The sequence below is a fragment of the Aplidium turbinatum genome, chromosome 6 (assembly GCF_918807975.1).
Source record: "Aplidium turbinatum chromosome 6, kaAplTurb1.1, whole genome shotgun sequence".
In the NCBI taxonomy this organism is placed as follows: domain Eukaryota; kingdom Metazoa; phylum Chordata; class Ascidiacea; order Aplousobranchia; family Polyclinidae; genus Aplidium; species Aplidium turbinatum.
Window position 1 is genome coordinate 30,301,845 of NC_137477.1, and position 15,206 is coordinate 30,317,050.

The following is a 15,206-nucleotide window of genomic DNA, read 5'->3' on the forward strand; positions in this document are numbered from 1 at the left end:
CACTGTCTTTCTCCTAACAGCCCTTACAAGCCCACAATTGAATGCCAGGGGTACCTACCCTAATAAGGCCCATGGCTGATTTTGATGGGCCTTGTTAGGGCAAGTCTTCACAATCAGTTTAACATGAACTACCTAAATACACTATCCAAGAAGGATCAATATGTCAATACATGTTGAAACTTTAGACCCTTTAGAGCAGGGGTTCTTAAACTTTTTTTAACGCGGACCCCTTAAAAACAATTTTGGTTTGCGTGGACCCCCTTTGTGGCCTAGTCCGAGAAACTTTTTTGATCAGCATGAATTGGACATAACGCAATAAAATTTAAATAAATTGGTACCGTAACAAAATTTATGTTTTATTTAATTTAAGAAATAGCGAATGAAGATTGTTTTTCAATATCTTCGATTTAATTTCATTAATGTGAAGAATGCGGCTGTTTGTTTTCAACAAGAACATGAAATTGTGGCTTTCGTCGTTGATTGGGCAACACGCATGTCATCCTTTGCATCCAACCGGTTTCGACTCTTTGTTTTGATAGTTACAAAGGATGAAAATCCTGACTCACATAAATAATATAGTCGCAAAAGAGATTAAAGCAGCCATGGCTCTCTTCACCAAAAGAGGATATATGCTTGCGTCAACGAACTCCAAAAAACGCCAATACTTTTCGAATTGAAGGACATTCTTAATGATTCCATTGCCCTTAGCCTTTCAATGAACTCATCTTTTGCAAGGACCTCATCACTGATAGATTCCAGTTCAACGAAGAGAGGGTAACATATCCATGCTGTATTTTTAATATCCTCTGCGGCTAAGCAGTAACCCCTGAAAGAGTTTGCAATGCTTCCAAATGTATGCACATGTGTGCAGAGAAGATGGTAGAGCATTACAAACTGCAATTCCATTTTAAAGCATCAATTCTTCCAACGTTGAGAAATTAGAATAGTTGTTAGTCTCCAATCTCCTTTTCCACAGAGATAGCTTGTCCTGAAAAGTTTTTCAGAAGCGTTCATAGTTGTAACGGCAGGGCCTTGAATAGAACGATTTAACTCATTCATATGAGTAAAAACATCCGCCAAGTAAGGTAACCCTTGAATAAACTCTTCACTGTTAAACTGCTTTGAGAGTTCAATATTTTTGTCTCTTAGAAAAAAAGAAAAAGCGCTTCAAAACTTGTCCCCTTGACAGCCAGCGAACTTCTGTAGGATTATAGAGGACAATTTCATGTTCCGCTCCCATTTCTTGACATAACCTCTTGAATATTCGATGGTTCAAAGCACAAGCTCTGATAAAATAAACGATTTTCACACTACCAGACAAAATTTGTTGGGAGAGTTTTCGATGCTAATGCATGGCGATGTAAAAAGCAATGAGTAACGATGACCTGAGGAAAATCATCAGCGTTGTTTGGACTTAATCTCTTTTCTTTTGAAAAATTTATTTCATTTTTGGAATTATACAGTAATATTTCCATTGAGCCTCCATGGACCCCCTAAAACTAGTCTGCGGACCCCTTGGGGGTCCACGGACCCCAGTTTAAGAACCCCTGCTTTAGAGTATCCTGAAACTCTAACAAAGGTAGAAAACAAACACCACTTACGAAAAACGCCGATAGATTAAGAACCATGGGCTCTATCCAAGGGGGGGTGAGGGGGGTGATCACCCCCCCACTAATTGGAGTGGGGGGGTGATCAATGCAAAATCACCCCCCCACTCATTTGGCTTTGAAAAGGTTTTGTGATTTTTTATTGATCAAATTTTGAAAAATATATTTTCGCTGTTAGCACATTTTGAATTTTTTATCAATATGAATATACATTTCATTTCAATATGATTTTTTGGTTTGGCAACCCTGAACTACGAGCCAGGCGTTTACGATAGGCACTTTTACATCACCCACTCGTCGAAGAGTGCCTGCTTTTCAATGTGAAATTGCTTTGTGTTTTAGTCACAATTTTCCTTATAAACTCCATTGATTGCAGTCATTAAGATCCTTCTTGCACTCAGTTCAGTTGCAGAAGAAAATATAGTATTAGCAGAGGGTGGGAATCGAACCCACGAAATCGAAATTACTACTCCTCTGCCCTAAGCATTAGGCAACGGTGGTTGTGGTGAAGCATTCAGTTAAATTTCTTTGTATCAAAAATTTTCAATCAGAATATCACGTGTCGAGTCACATGGCTGAAATCAGCTGAATCGCGAATGAACATGTCACGCATGATTGCGTACCTTTTCGACTAGTGGGTAATGTTAAAGTGCCTACCGGCGTTTACACTGTGTTTTAACTTAGTTTGCATGGTAGCCACTTTAACAAGAATAAATTCTGCCACTGCAAATGACTAGAATGACACCGCCAATCAATCAGGACATGTTATATAAGGCTACTGTCCAGTTGTGACCTTTCTCGCACTTAGCCAGAGAGTTAATCTTTGTTTTGAACTTTATTTGGTAATTACAGAAGAAAAAAGAGCAATAGCAGTTGTGAGAATCGAACCCACGCCAATGAAATGACTACTTTCTAACCCTAACCCCTAAAAAGCCAACCAGCTGCCAACTTAGTCGGCAGCAGTGGCCGAGTGGTTAGCGCGTTGGGCTCGCAGTCGAGAGCCTGCATGTTCGACTCCAACCTCCCACACTTGCTGTTGTTTCTCTGGGCAAGAAACTTCACTATGAGTATAATTGCCTCTACTCAGTGATCGATTTCGAGTAATGGGTAGTACCAAATTTAAGTCCTAAGTAGAGTAGACAACCGGAAACGGACATTGCCGTCGGCTGCAGCGTGGGTCAGGTGTACGTCAGAAGGCATACACCGATGCATAGCGTTCAAGTCCGCTTTCTCGCAATGCAGGGTAAAAATATGAAAAACAAATAAACAAACAAACAAACAGCTGATAGAAAATCCAGCACTTGATTTGCTTTGTATCATCTTCTTTTCGCCCTTTTTCACGTCACGGAAAACGTAGTTTATGATTGGTTCGAGTTTTCATTTGCAGTGCCTACCAGTTTGCTTACCCACAAATGCCCTTTCCGAAACATACTTTGTGAAACTACTTGGAAACCCTATGCTTCGATCAGAAAGAAGCTGATGCTGCAATGGGGGGGTCTGGGGGGCGCAGCCCCCCAGAAGTTGAAATGACTATGACGATTTTAGCCCACTGTCCAAAAATCACCCCCCCGAATTCTAAAAGTGGATAGAGCCCCTGTTAAGAACTGAACAAAATTTTACTCCTGCAAGATAGCTTTCAGAAATTTACAACTAACTCTGCAGGCATGTGGTTTCTTCTAGGAAACCAAATTACTTTTCTGTTCATTCACATGATTATCGCAGCCAATTAGATTACAACAGATGTTCCGTGCTTGCTTTGGTTTTCCAGATATGAAAGGGTGGGCCTTATTTGGGCAGGGTACCTTATTATTTCCCGACCATTCTTGATTTCTCTCGAAGGCCATGGATGGAATAATTCCCTGGCAACAACAATCGGAAACTCCACTCTGTCAATCTCGGTATCCAGCCCTACTTCAAAAGCCTCTACAAGTATACGAAACTACCAGGAATAACCTGTCAAGGTCAGTCCGAGGATAAAGATTCAAAACCAACCTAGCGCCTTGCAACGTCTGCAAAGCGACTTTGCTGTGATGACGTCAAACGATCTCCGCGGAAAAACAAGACCAGGCTACATTTTGATGAAGCCGATCGGCATAGTTTACTCTTCAGCAAAAAGAGTCAGACAAGCAATGAATGCCTCCTGAGGCTTAGGCTACGGTAACCACTTTAACAAGGAAAAATTCTGCCACTGCAATTGACTAGAATGCACCGCCAACCAATCATAAGCTACGTTTTTTATGACGTGAAAAAAAGCGCAAAGAAGATAATACAAAGCAAATCAAGTGATGGATTTTTTGTCAGCTGGTTGGCTTAGGGGTTAGGGCTAGAAAGTAGTTATTTTATTGACGCGGGTTCGATTCCCACCACAGCTATTGCTCTTTTTTCTTTTGTAATTACCAAATAAAGTTCAAAACAAGCATTAACTCTCTGGTTGAGTGCTAGAAGGGCCCCAATTGGACAGTAGCCTCTTATAACATGTTCTGATTGGTTGGCGGTTGCATTCTAGTCAATTGCAGTGGCAGAATTTTTACTTGTTAAAGTTGCTACCTAGGCTACAACGGCGTTAAAAAAAACAATGAAACTTTCTACTCAATGTTTCTAAACTCACAGACATTCTTCTTCTGAAGGCGGTGGAATAACACAGAAGCATGTCGCGACACGATAACATAACACTAGGCTACATTATTATCCCAAATACTCAACATAACAAATCGATTGCATGATTTTATTAGCAAATAAATAATAACCAATAGATCTCTCTTTAGAAATAATCGGATGAATTTTGGTAGTACCGGTAGTGTCAATTTCTTTGAATTTTGTTGTATTCTTTACAATAGTGTCCAGTTTGGAGAAATCGGAAGAGTCAAGAATTGCCGTTCCTTTTCTCTTGTCGAATTTACAAACTTCAATGTCCTTGTTTGAAGATAGAGATTTTAGTGCTTTGTGAATGGCCTGATTTCGTTTGGACGCGCACATCTGTTTAGAGTTGTATGTTCATGAATCCACGAGGCTTTGCTAATAAAATCATGCAATCCTCGCCTCAATACGCAGTTGTTTGCAGCAAGTGCTTCCTATCTGCTTAACGTCTTTTCTTAATTCATCTTATGATGCGTTTTTGCCTCTCGGAATGAACCGCCATGTGATGTGCCTTTCTCCCCTGCTTTGCCATTTCATTGTTATGCATTTCGTTTTTCAATTTATTGTGTAGATCAGTTATTCATTTTCAATGTAGATGTAAAATCAGTTATTTTTCATTACTTGAAAAGGGCTAAAATGTGTATGGCCGAAAACGCTCGTAGTTTATAAGCTAGCTTATGTTCAATTTAGTGTATTAGGCTATGTTAAATGCCATGTGGTTGCTTGGCTTTATCTGTCTACGACAAATAAATAGACGAATAGAAATAGCAAGAAACAACTTTGTTAAAATGAAAAAGACATTAACAACACGCAAAATGAAGATCAACACTCGAAAACAAATTATGAAATGCTGTATCTGGACTACCGTAGGCTACGTTACTTTAGGCTACAATGCAGAAACATGAACATTATCATCACAAATGGTAAAACGACTAGAGGCATTGGAAGTATAGGTTTATAGAAGAATGCTTAAAATTTCATGAAAATATAAAATCACAAACGAAACCAACATGGAAATTCTACAAACCATTATAATAGTGCAGGCCCTTAGGGGAATCTTTAGGCTAAACGTGTTACACGTTGTTTTTTTGCATATTTTTGCAGTTGATCCACCCAACTTTGATTTTAGTGGGTGCCGCAACTTTTTGGGTCACGTGATCACCCCCAAATCGGGGATTTCCTCAGAAATCACGTTTCAGCTCTTTTTACGGCATTTTTGTGAAATTACATATTTGATTTTTGTATATTTTAACTTAAAAAGCACATACAAATAAGTGAGACAAAATAAAGACAAAAAAATTGATTGATGACGTCATTATGACGTCATCACATATATGTTTTTGCTTTTTTAACCTATTTTGGTCGTTTTCTGTTGGTTTTAGTTGGAGTACCGGTTACTAAAACCATTTCACAATTCCTAAAAGTAGTTTCGTCATGATTGCATTTTTATGACGTCATCATTACATTATTAAAACTAGACAACATCAAATTCAGAAACCAAAGGTAAGTTTATTCCGAAAAAAGCGATCAAATACTCTCATTATAAGTTTTGCAAATGCTTAAAATTTTACAATTGCAAGCAATAACAATAATTCCAGTAGGCTACGGTATGACGCAATAACGGCGTCATCAAGCGTATAACCAGAAGAGCAGCTACCAGGGGTGAATTTCCCTTTTAGTCATGTCACTTTAAAATAATATGTAATTATGATCATCAAATTAATACACGACCCCAGATGATGCAATGTCAGAGTCTTAACACTGTTAATTCAAGATGAAAAAACTAGCGGTTTTCTATGTTAAATTCCTACCATACGTAATTTGATGTTAAAAAAATTCGTACGACAAGTTTTTTCAAGTTACAACATAGAGTTTAGAAAGTCAAAAACATTTCTTGAATGATCAGTGTGGATTGGAGATAAAACGTCAATTTTTGTTTGTTTGTCGTATCCAGGCTTACACCCAGTGGTTGAAGATTTAGATTAAGTGGACGGGAAGGCAAGGAAGCCAATCTTCGTGTCCACCTTCAGGCATGCCTTTAAGTGTCCTGCCAAAGACAGAGCCGCATGCTCTTTCAATTGTGTCAATGTGGATTGAAGATGAAACATCAGAGAGGATTAGATATTTTGTGGTCGAATTGTGTGCACTTGAAACGTCAATGTGGATTGAAGATGAAACATCAGAGAGGATTGGATATTTTGTGGTCGAATTGCATGTTTCGTACTCACATAAACAAAGACTTGTGCATTTTATGGATTTTTTCTTACAGGAACATCGAGAGCCACAAGTAGACTGACAAAACGGAACAAGATGATTTGCATCATTATGTTTCCAAACCCAAGCTAAAGGAGAAGGTAGTTGATGAACATTTACGAGGCTTGATTTCCGTATTTCAGCTTGATATATCACTCTGCGTGTATGCTGCATCAGAGCAGCTGACGTTGGTGGCAGCTTTTCAATAGTGCAACCATTAATAAACATCATATAACGGTATTCGTCTACATCCGTGATAGTAAGGCCATTGCCATAAAGAGCTATGACATACTTTTGTATGTCATTTATAGAACTAGGAGAGCTTGAGAAATTCAGAGAGTTAAATAAGCCACACATTTCGGTAAGATTAAGCATCCAACAATCCCAAGCCTTTTTTTTCCAAAAACGAAACAGTATCACAGATTGTGATAGCATACAACAAAGGTAAAGAAGCGCAAATCATCTGAGATTGCGGTAAAGATGAAACAATGTCATGGATTGGAATAAAGCGAGTTTTTTCTCCAACTCCAAATTCAACCCATAGTTTACAGACTTCTAACTTGTCAAACCACGAAATCGCAACAATTACCACATCAGTATCTACTATTTTGACTATGGCATCGGATTTTCCATGGAGAAACATACGGGTGTCTGCCTCTGTTACGGCCAATCTCTGTACAAATCAAACGTCATATAAAACCGTTCAAGTCTACTGAATATTACGTCATGAAAGTTGCTAGAAAATGTGCCAAAATTGCACCATCGTTCATAGACTTGTGTCAAACTTGTTTGGACTTGTTTGGGCCTGTTTAAACAGGAAATATTACATCAGCTTTAAACACCTGTTGGAATGACTTCATAATTGTCTTTCATTTATTGCGTCACAGTTACTTTCTACGTGAATTTGAGATATTGATATCTATTCTGGTCATTCGTAAAATGATTGTTTGAAAGTTGGCCGCACATTTAACTGTTGGCTTAGTGCTTGCTAGCTGGACAAAAGTTCCGTCTTTTATCCAAGTAATCTGTTGTGTAGTGACAGTTTAAGTGGTGTAGGCGTTGCACCCCCTCGTTTTCGGTAGCCTCGGGCTAATTTTTACAGAAATACACTTTTTGAAAAGAAGTTCAAGTGTGTGTTTCTTCGGTCATTATATGCAGACGAAAGGATCCGGGAACTTTAAGTTACAATTTTCCCACGAAGAAATTATGGTTTACCGCTGTGACCATAAAAAAATAAAAGACGATTTTCTGGCTAGTGTTTGTACGGAAGCACAGGCAAGAAGCAAAAAATAAAAGACGAAGTTAGTTAGTTGGTAGGCCAAGAAGCACTTAGAAGCAAAGAAATAATAAAAGAAGATCTTGTTGGTTGGTAGTCTAAAGAAGCAAAGAAAATTAAAGACATTTCTTCTCAGTTTGGTACAGAAAAAAAATAACTTTGACATTCATTGGCAAGAAAGAAGATTAAAGGCAATCCATCTGTGCTTGAAGATTCAAGTGGAAGAATCCAAGCAAGTTTTGTGGACGTTTGGACTTCACATACTCGTACAGCTACGGTATCGTGCATTTAAATTCTTTTTTGTATTTTTTACGGTCTTTGCAGTTAAGTTTTTTATAACTACTGTAATTTTGTGTGTTTGTGTAACTTAATTTTTTAATTGTTAAATTTAGCCCTAACATTTAATATGTCTACACTCGGTGGTGACAGGGACTCGACCGCCGTCGACTCGACTGAGTTTAAGCCTGATGATGTTCTTTGCGGTCGGGCAGGCCATTCTGGGGAGGGACCCATTAACGATGAGGCTAAGTCAGTTCGAGAGGCCCGGCATCTTAGACGGGATATTTTGACTCAAATTGGGAAACTTTCTGTAGCCCTAGGTTCTTTGAGTGATAAGCAGGAACTGTTAATTTTTAGATCTAAGTTATCTACTTTAGAAGAGGAATTACGGCATTTCCATGCTCTTTTGAGTAAAATTGTTAACTCTGCAATCTTGGCAGAACTTCGTGATAGGGTAGATCCCGAATTTAACTCGTTAAAAAATAACTTCGAACAAAAAGAAAGTGAGTTCTCAGATAGGTTGGATGCTGACATACATCCTGAGGATAGCGCCTCAAATGTAAGCACTAGGATGTCTGAGAGCTCGTCACGGATAGTTGCACAAATTAACCTACAGTTAAGACGAGAGGAGCTCCAGATCCAAGCTGAGGCCGAAGCAAGAGCTGCTGAGGCCATCGCAAGAGCTGAAGCCATACGAGCTGAGGCTGCCGCGAGAGCTGAGGCCGACGCGAGAGCTGCTGAAGCCATACGAGCTGAGGCTGCCGCGAGAGCTGAGGCCGACGCGAGAGCTGCTGAGGCCGCACGAGCAGAGGCTGCCGCGAGAGCTGAGGCCGAAGCGAGAGCTGCTGAGGCCGCCGCGAGAGCCGAAGCTAGAGCTGCTGAGTTCGCACTCAAAGACGCTCAGTTGAGGGCCGAACAACGTAAAGAGGTAGTTTTAGCTGAATATCGTTCTGAGTTGGGCTCCCGGCGTAGTTCTAGGAAGGGCTCTTCTAGGCATTCCAGAAGTGAACATCAATCACAGTTTAATTTACATAACCTTTTCCAGACGCCTGTTCAATCCGTAAGTGGACCTGTACAATCCACATGTTTTCCAGCTGTTTCAGGAGGTCTCGGGGCCGCGGCTAAGGGTCTTCCGAAGGCTGTGGAGCCAAGGTCTGCAAATTACAACCGAACTCCTCCCCCAGAGCGTACAGGTCACGGGGCCGCCATTAGCAGTATTGCTTTGCCCCCTTCACAGTTTTCAGCGCCGCTAGTTTTTGATCGCCCAGCTACACGTAATTTGGGTGGTTGTGAGAGGCGTATCGCGTCTCCTGATTTTAACGTGTGTGAGGATCGTGATCGGGCTGTGCATGTGACTGAGCCCACTCAGCCCCTTAAGGGATATAGCTTGTCTTCTCCCGCTAAATCGAGTTCTCAACAGCAGGATTGCTTTTTTGAATACCAAAATAGTAGGACGTTCTTCGATAAGGCGGCCTTGATTGGTTACGATGGTAATAATATGCCATTTGTCTTCTTTAAAAATCGTGTTATGGCCTTGATGGCAGCTTCGCCCTTTAAGGGAACTCGTTTGACTTTGTTGCAAGCAGCTTGTGTTAGAACAGCTGCACAAACGATTGCTAATTTGGTTTCCGACACTCCTGGCTTGTCAGAGGAAGACAGGATAGAAATGTCGTTAGCTCGCTTGTCCCAACGTTTTGGAGTTCGTGGAGGTCTTTTCGCAGAACCAGAAATTAGAAAGTATCGCTATGGTAGCAAATTGACTTCTATCTCTTCCAGTGATTTGAAAGAGTTTAAAGATGAATTGTCGCAGTGCTTGCTTTACGCGAAAGCTTATGGTCAGCGTGATAAATTAGAAGGACGTTTTGTTTTGGATTTGGCTAAGCGACTCCCGTTTGACGCTAAGCAGCGTTATCTTGACTTTTTAGGTGATCAGTATGGTAGCACTGAGGAACCTACCTTTCAGAGTTTGTTTGAATTTGTAGTACGAGAGGAAACGCGCAAGTCGACTGATTTTAGCATTATGCTAATGGGCGATTCTGGTGAGTCGCAGCATTTTAAAAAGTTTGGCAAAGGAAAATTGCTTTCATGTCCGGTTAGGCAGACGTCGGTAAAACCCCATGATAATGTGATTTCAGGGAGTTCGCAGTACTCGACTGCTGTTGGCGCACCGCGCGGCGGTGTGGCCAGACATAGTGACATACCGGCGTGTTTTTGTTGTTCGTCACGTGGTCAAGTTGAATATCATTTTTTGTCTAATTGTAAAGAATTTTTGCGCTTGACACCTAAACGTCGGAGAGATGTCATTGTGAAAGCTGGAAAATGCTTGAACTGTTTGCGCCAGCATATGGTTAGAGACTGTAATCATGCAAACAACTGTCGTAAGTGTGGACCTACCAACGATAGGAAACACTATTTTCTTCTGCATGATTTTTATGTGACGTCACGTGATTCTCTGGATTTGGTCGGTAAAGATGATGCTGGTGCCAGAGTTCCTGTGCGTAATGTTAAGATTGGAAATGTTAAAGCAGCCTTTAACCGCGTTACTGCTGCTCGTGTTTTGAATCCAATGACTGGCAAATCGAAGTTGGTGTATTGTCAGCATGATCCTGGTTCGCAGTTGACCTTTGTTTCGAGTGACTTGGTGTGCGAACTTGGTCTTAAACCGTATGATAAAGCGTCGTTTAAAATGGATACTCTGGCTGGTCAGAAACCTACTTGTGCTGAACTTGTTAAACTCAACATTCAGTCGTTAGAGACGAATGAACTGTTTTGTGATATAACTTCGGTGGTTAACCCAGCTTGGGCTGACGATGTTAAGACTTTACCACATAAGCAGAATTTAAGTAGTTTCCGTCATTTTCATGACGTGAATATGTTTCATTTGAATGATTGTAGTACTGTAGATGTACTGATTGGCAACGACAACGCTTATTTGATGTGTGCAAAAGAAGAGCGTGTTGGTGACAATCGTAGTGAACCGCATGCTTTGCTCACTCCTCTCGGTTGGTTGGCTTGTGGTGGTAAGTCACCCTTAGTTGAAAGCGTTGCTAAAGTGTGCAGAGTGCAGACGTCTTCAGAGTCGGATGTCATCTCTGGCTTTCAGCGTAAAATTGAGTCTCGCGATATGGAAATAGCAGACCTGAATAAAGTCATTCAGGATTTGACTTTGCAAAATGAAACCTGTGAATTGTCTCGCAATGATATTTTGGCTAGAGAACTTGCCGAACCGAGTATTGAGTTGAAAGATGGTCGATTTGAGATACCTGTTCCGTTGAAGGAAGATATTGATCTACCTAACAATTTTGTGTTGGCGTCAGATAGAGCTGCTGCTTTAAGAAAGAAGGCTTTAAAACAACCTGAACTTCGTGATTTCCTTACTGACACCATGAAAGATCTTAAATCTAATGGCTATATTGAGCGTGCTGGTGAAGCAGGAAATGTCAAGGGATTTGAATGGTATTTACCATACTTTGTGACGTCACAATTAAAAAAGCGCATTGTTTGCGATGGCGGGTCTGAATTTCGAGGAACTTGTGTTAATGATTTAATGTCTTCTTGTCTTGACTTGTCTGACTTGCTAAACCCTCTGGCAGATGTCTTGGCTAGATTTCGGCTTGAAAGATTTGGTTTCGTGGCCGATATGACCAAATACTTCTTTCACATTTTGGACTCTTCATTACGTAAGCCCAATTTCATTGAACTGCTTACGTACACCAGTAGTGCCGTTCGGATCGTGAACGAACGCCCTTTGGTACCTTTGAGTGACGACCCTAGGGATTTTACTGTCATCACCCCTGCCTCACTTTTGACCCCATACTTAGACCCATACTGTGCTGTTGGGCAACCACATGATCGTGACCAATTAAGAAGGGATTATCGGTTCAATTTGTCACTTTCTCAGCAGTTTTGGAATAAATGGATCGATTTTTACTTGCCAGGTCTTCAGGGCCGGAAAAAATGGCTAAAAATGGCCGAGAATTTGGAGCCTGGTCAACTTGTAGTGGTAGGTTCTCTCCAAGACATTGGTAAACGTGGGAAGTATCAACTTGGGAGGGTGCATGAGGTAGTTCCACAAATTAGGAAAGGGAAGCCTGTGGTTCGTAGAGCCAAAGTTGCCGTCTGCAACTATGATGAGAGTACGGGGAAAGTGAAAGTAGACTACGTGTTGAGGGATATTTCGTGCCTCGCCCCCGTAAAGAACACCTAAGTGTTAGGGTTTGAGCCTGGTTTTGTCTGCGGTGGCCGATACTTGTCTGAGCCCGGAACAGTCGGTTATTATCGCAACTATTGTATATAGCGTCATTTAGCGTGTACCTATGGTACCAATTTCATGTATCGTCGTGTTTATTCTTATTGCTGTTCATTCTTTGCATGCCCTTTGTATTTGCGTATTAACTTAAACGTGAGTGATTCAAAAAATTTGTGTATCGTGTGTTTTATTCATTGGCTCACGATTGTCCTTCAATTCTTTTTTAGTTATGCCATGTTAGACTGTCATAACTAGGGGCCGCTATGTTACGGCCAATCTCTGTACAAATCAAACGTCATATAAAACCGTTCAAGTCTACTGAATATTACGTCATGGAAGTTGCTAGAAAATGTGCCAAAATTGCACCATCGTTCATAGACTTGTGTCAAACTTGTTTGGACTTGTTTGGGCCTGTTTAAACAGGAAATATTACATCAGCTTTAAACACCTGTTGGAATGACTTCATAATTGTCTTTCATTTATTGCGTCACAGTTACTTTCTACGTGAATTTGAGATATTGATATCTATTCTGGTCATTCGTAAAATGATTGTTTGAAAGTTGGCCGCACATTTAACTGTTGGCTTAGTGCTTGCTAGCTGGACAAAAGTTCCGTCTTTTATCCAAGTAATCTGTTGTGTAGTGACAGTTTAAGTGGTGTAGGCGTTGCACCCCCTCGTTTTCGGTAGCCTCGGGCTAATTTTTACAGAAATACACTTTTTGAAAAGAAGTTCAAGTGTGTGTTTCTTCGGTCATTATATGCAGACGAAAGGATCCGGGAACTTTAAGTTACAATTTTCCCACGAAGAAATTATGGTTTACCGCTGTGACCAGCCTCTTCGTGATCACATGGGGAAACCTCAGACATGTCCAATGTTTGATTGGAGCTGTATCTAACGATGTAACAACAATCGTAGACAAGTTTGGATCGACTGAAGTTATCACAATTTGTTGAACCAGTTGATATAACGCAGTTTTGTTGCTGTCATTTCCCAAAAACTCAGACCGGTTGAGAGGAAGACGAGTATTATTTGTGACAGCCACGTAACATCCAGACCCTGTTTCTTGCAGAAGATAAGCCTCAAATAGCTACTGCCATCACAGAACATGCCAGCAGTGTGATGTCAGGCGATTATGAAGTAGTGAAAGAATCTGCCTCGAAAACCGATCACTACGTCCTTGATGGAGGGTTCTTGTTGCATCGAGTGCCATGGAAACTGGAAACAGTTATGGGTCTATTGCACAGTCGTATGCAGATTTTACCATTCGTCATTATCGCTTAGCAACGGTGGTTTTTGATGGATATGGTGGTCCGTCTATCAAAGACAATACCCATCAAAGACGTAGCATGAACGTCCACCTGGTTGTTCACTTTACTGTAGACACCGAGTTCATTGGAAAGAAGGAGCAGTTCTTGTCTTGAGCTTCCAACAAAGAAGGATTAATTTCTCTAATTTCTGCTCAACTGAGGAATAGAAGCTGCAATGTAATCAACGCACCAGGTGATGTAGATGTGGACATCGTCAAGACGGCAGATGGACAGCTCTCATCGACATAGCACGACTTTAATTGGTGAAGACACAGACCTTTTAATATTGTTACTATACACTATGCTGACACTAACCCAGACATTAAAGACCTTTACTTCCGCTTCGACAAAGCTTACGCAACCAAGATACACGACATCAACAAACTTAAAGGGCGGGGAAACCTAAATTAACTTTGCGAGTTTTTTGTTTCAGCGTGATGTCATTGTGAACATGCGTTTTAGCAATAAAAAAATCCAAATTTTGTTGCCCTCGTCTCGCTAAGGCCGCTTTTGTTTGATACCCATTTGCAAGGTCTCGTTGCGCATCAAGCTGTGATGCTGTTCGCTGTGACGTCACAAGGTACATATAGTTGTGGCCAAAAGTTTAAGACCAGACTTGATTTATGACGATTTTTGCATTACTTCTAAATACTGCACCAGATATAAGATGATGCATAAAGATGATGCAACTGAAACAATATCTGATGCATTATTTTGAAGTAGTGCAAAAATGGTTGGAGAACGCAACCGTATAACGTGGATTCAGTTTGCTTTCTCGGTTGCGAACTCCAACAAGAAATCGCTTGCGTTGTTCAACTGCAGATACCAGTAAACTTATGCGTTTGAGGTTAAATGCTGCATCATACAAAACATTCAATTATGACGCGGTATACGCGCACTGGCACGGCAACGCGAAGCGAGCACGCTACAACGTGAGCAGTGAAATTGTTGAGGAGTTAATTCGGGAACGCGCCAGAAAATCAACAAGAGAAATAGATCAGTGTCGCATTTATATCATTTGCCTTGATTTACTTCATTGTTGGAACGATCACACAATCGTAGCAATATCGCCACTGGAAGGAACTCAACAACGGCTTAAGAACAAAATCAGTATCATAAGATCATCACCCGCAATAGTACCAACAACGCATCTACATCGCACAATGACATATATCATCAAATACTTTAAGAACATACAACTTATTATCACAGCAACAGAAACTACACATTGACTGCACAAGACCTTATCTAATACAATTACATCATTAACTGAACAGTATCAAAATCGACTGACTAATATCAAAACCGACTGACTAATATCAAAACCGACTGACTAATATCAAAATCGACTGAATAATATCAAAATCGACTGCCTAATATCAAAATCGACTGAATAATATCAAAACCGACTGAATAATATCAAAACCAACTGCCTAATATCAAAATCGACTGCCTAATATCAAAACCGACTGACTAATATCAAAATCGACTGACTAATATCAAAATCGACTGCCTAATATCAAAATCGACTGAATAATATCAAAATCGACTGAATAATGTCAAAATCGACTGAATAATATCAAAACCGACTGAATAA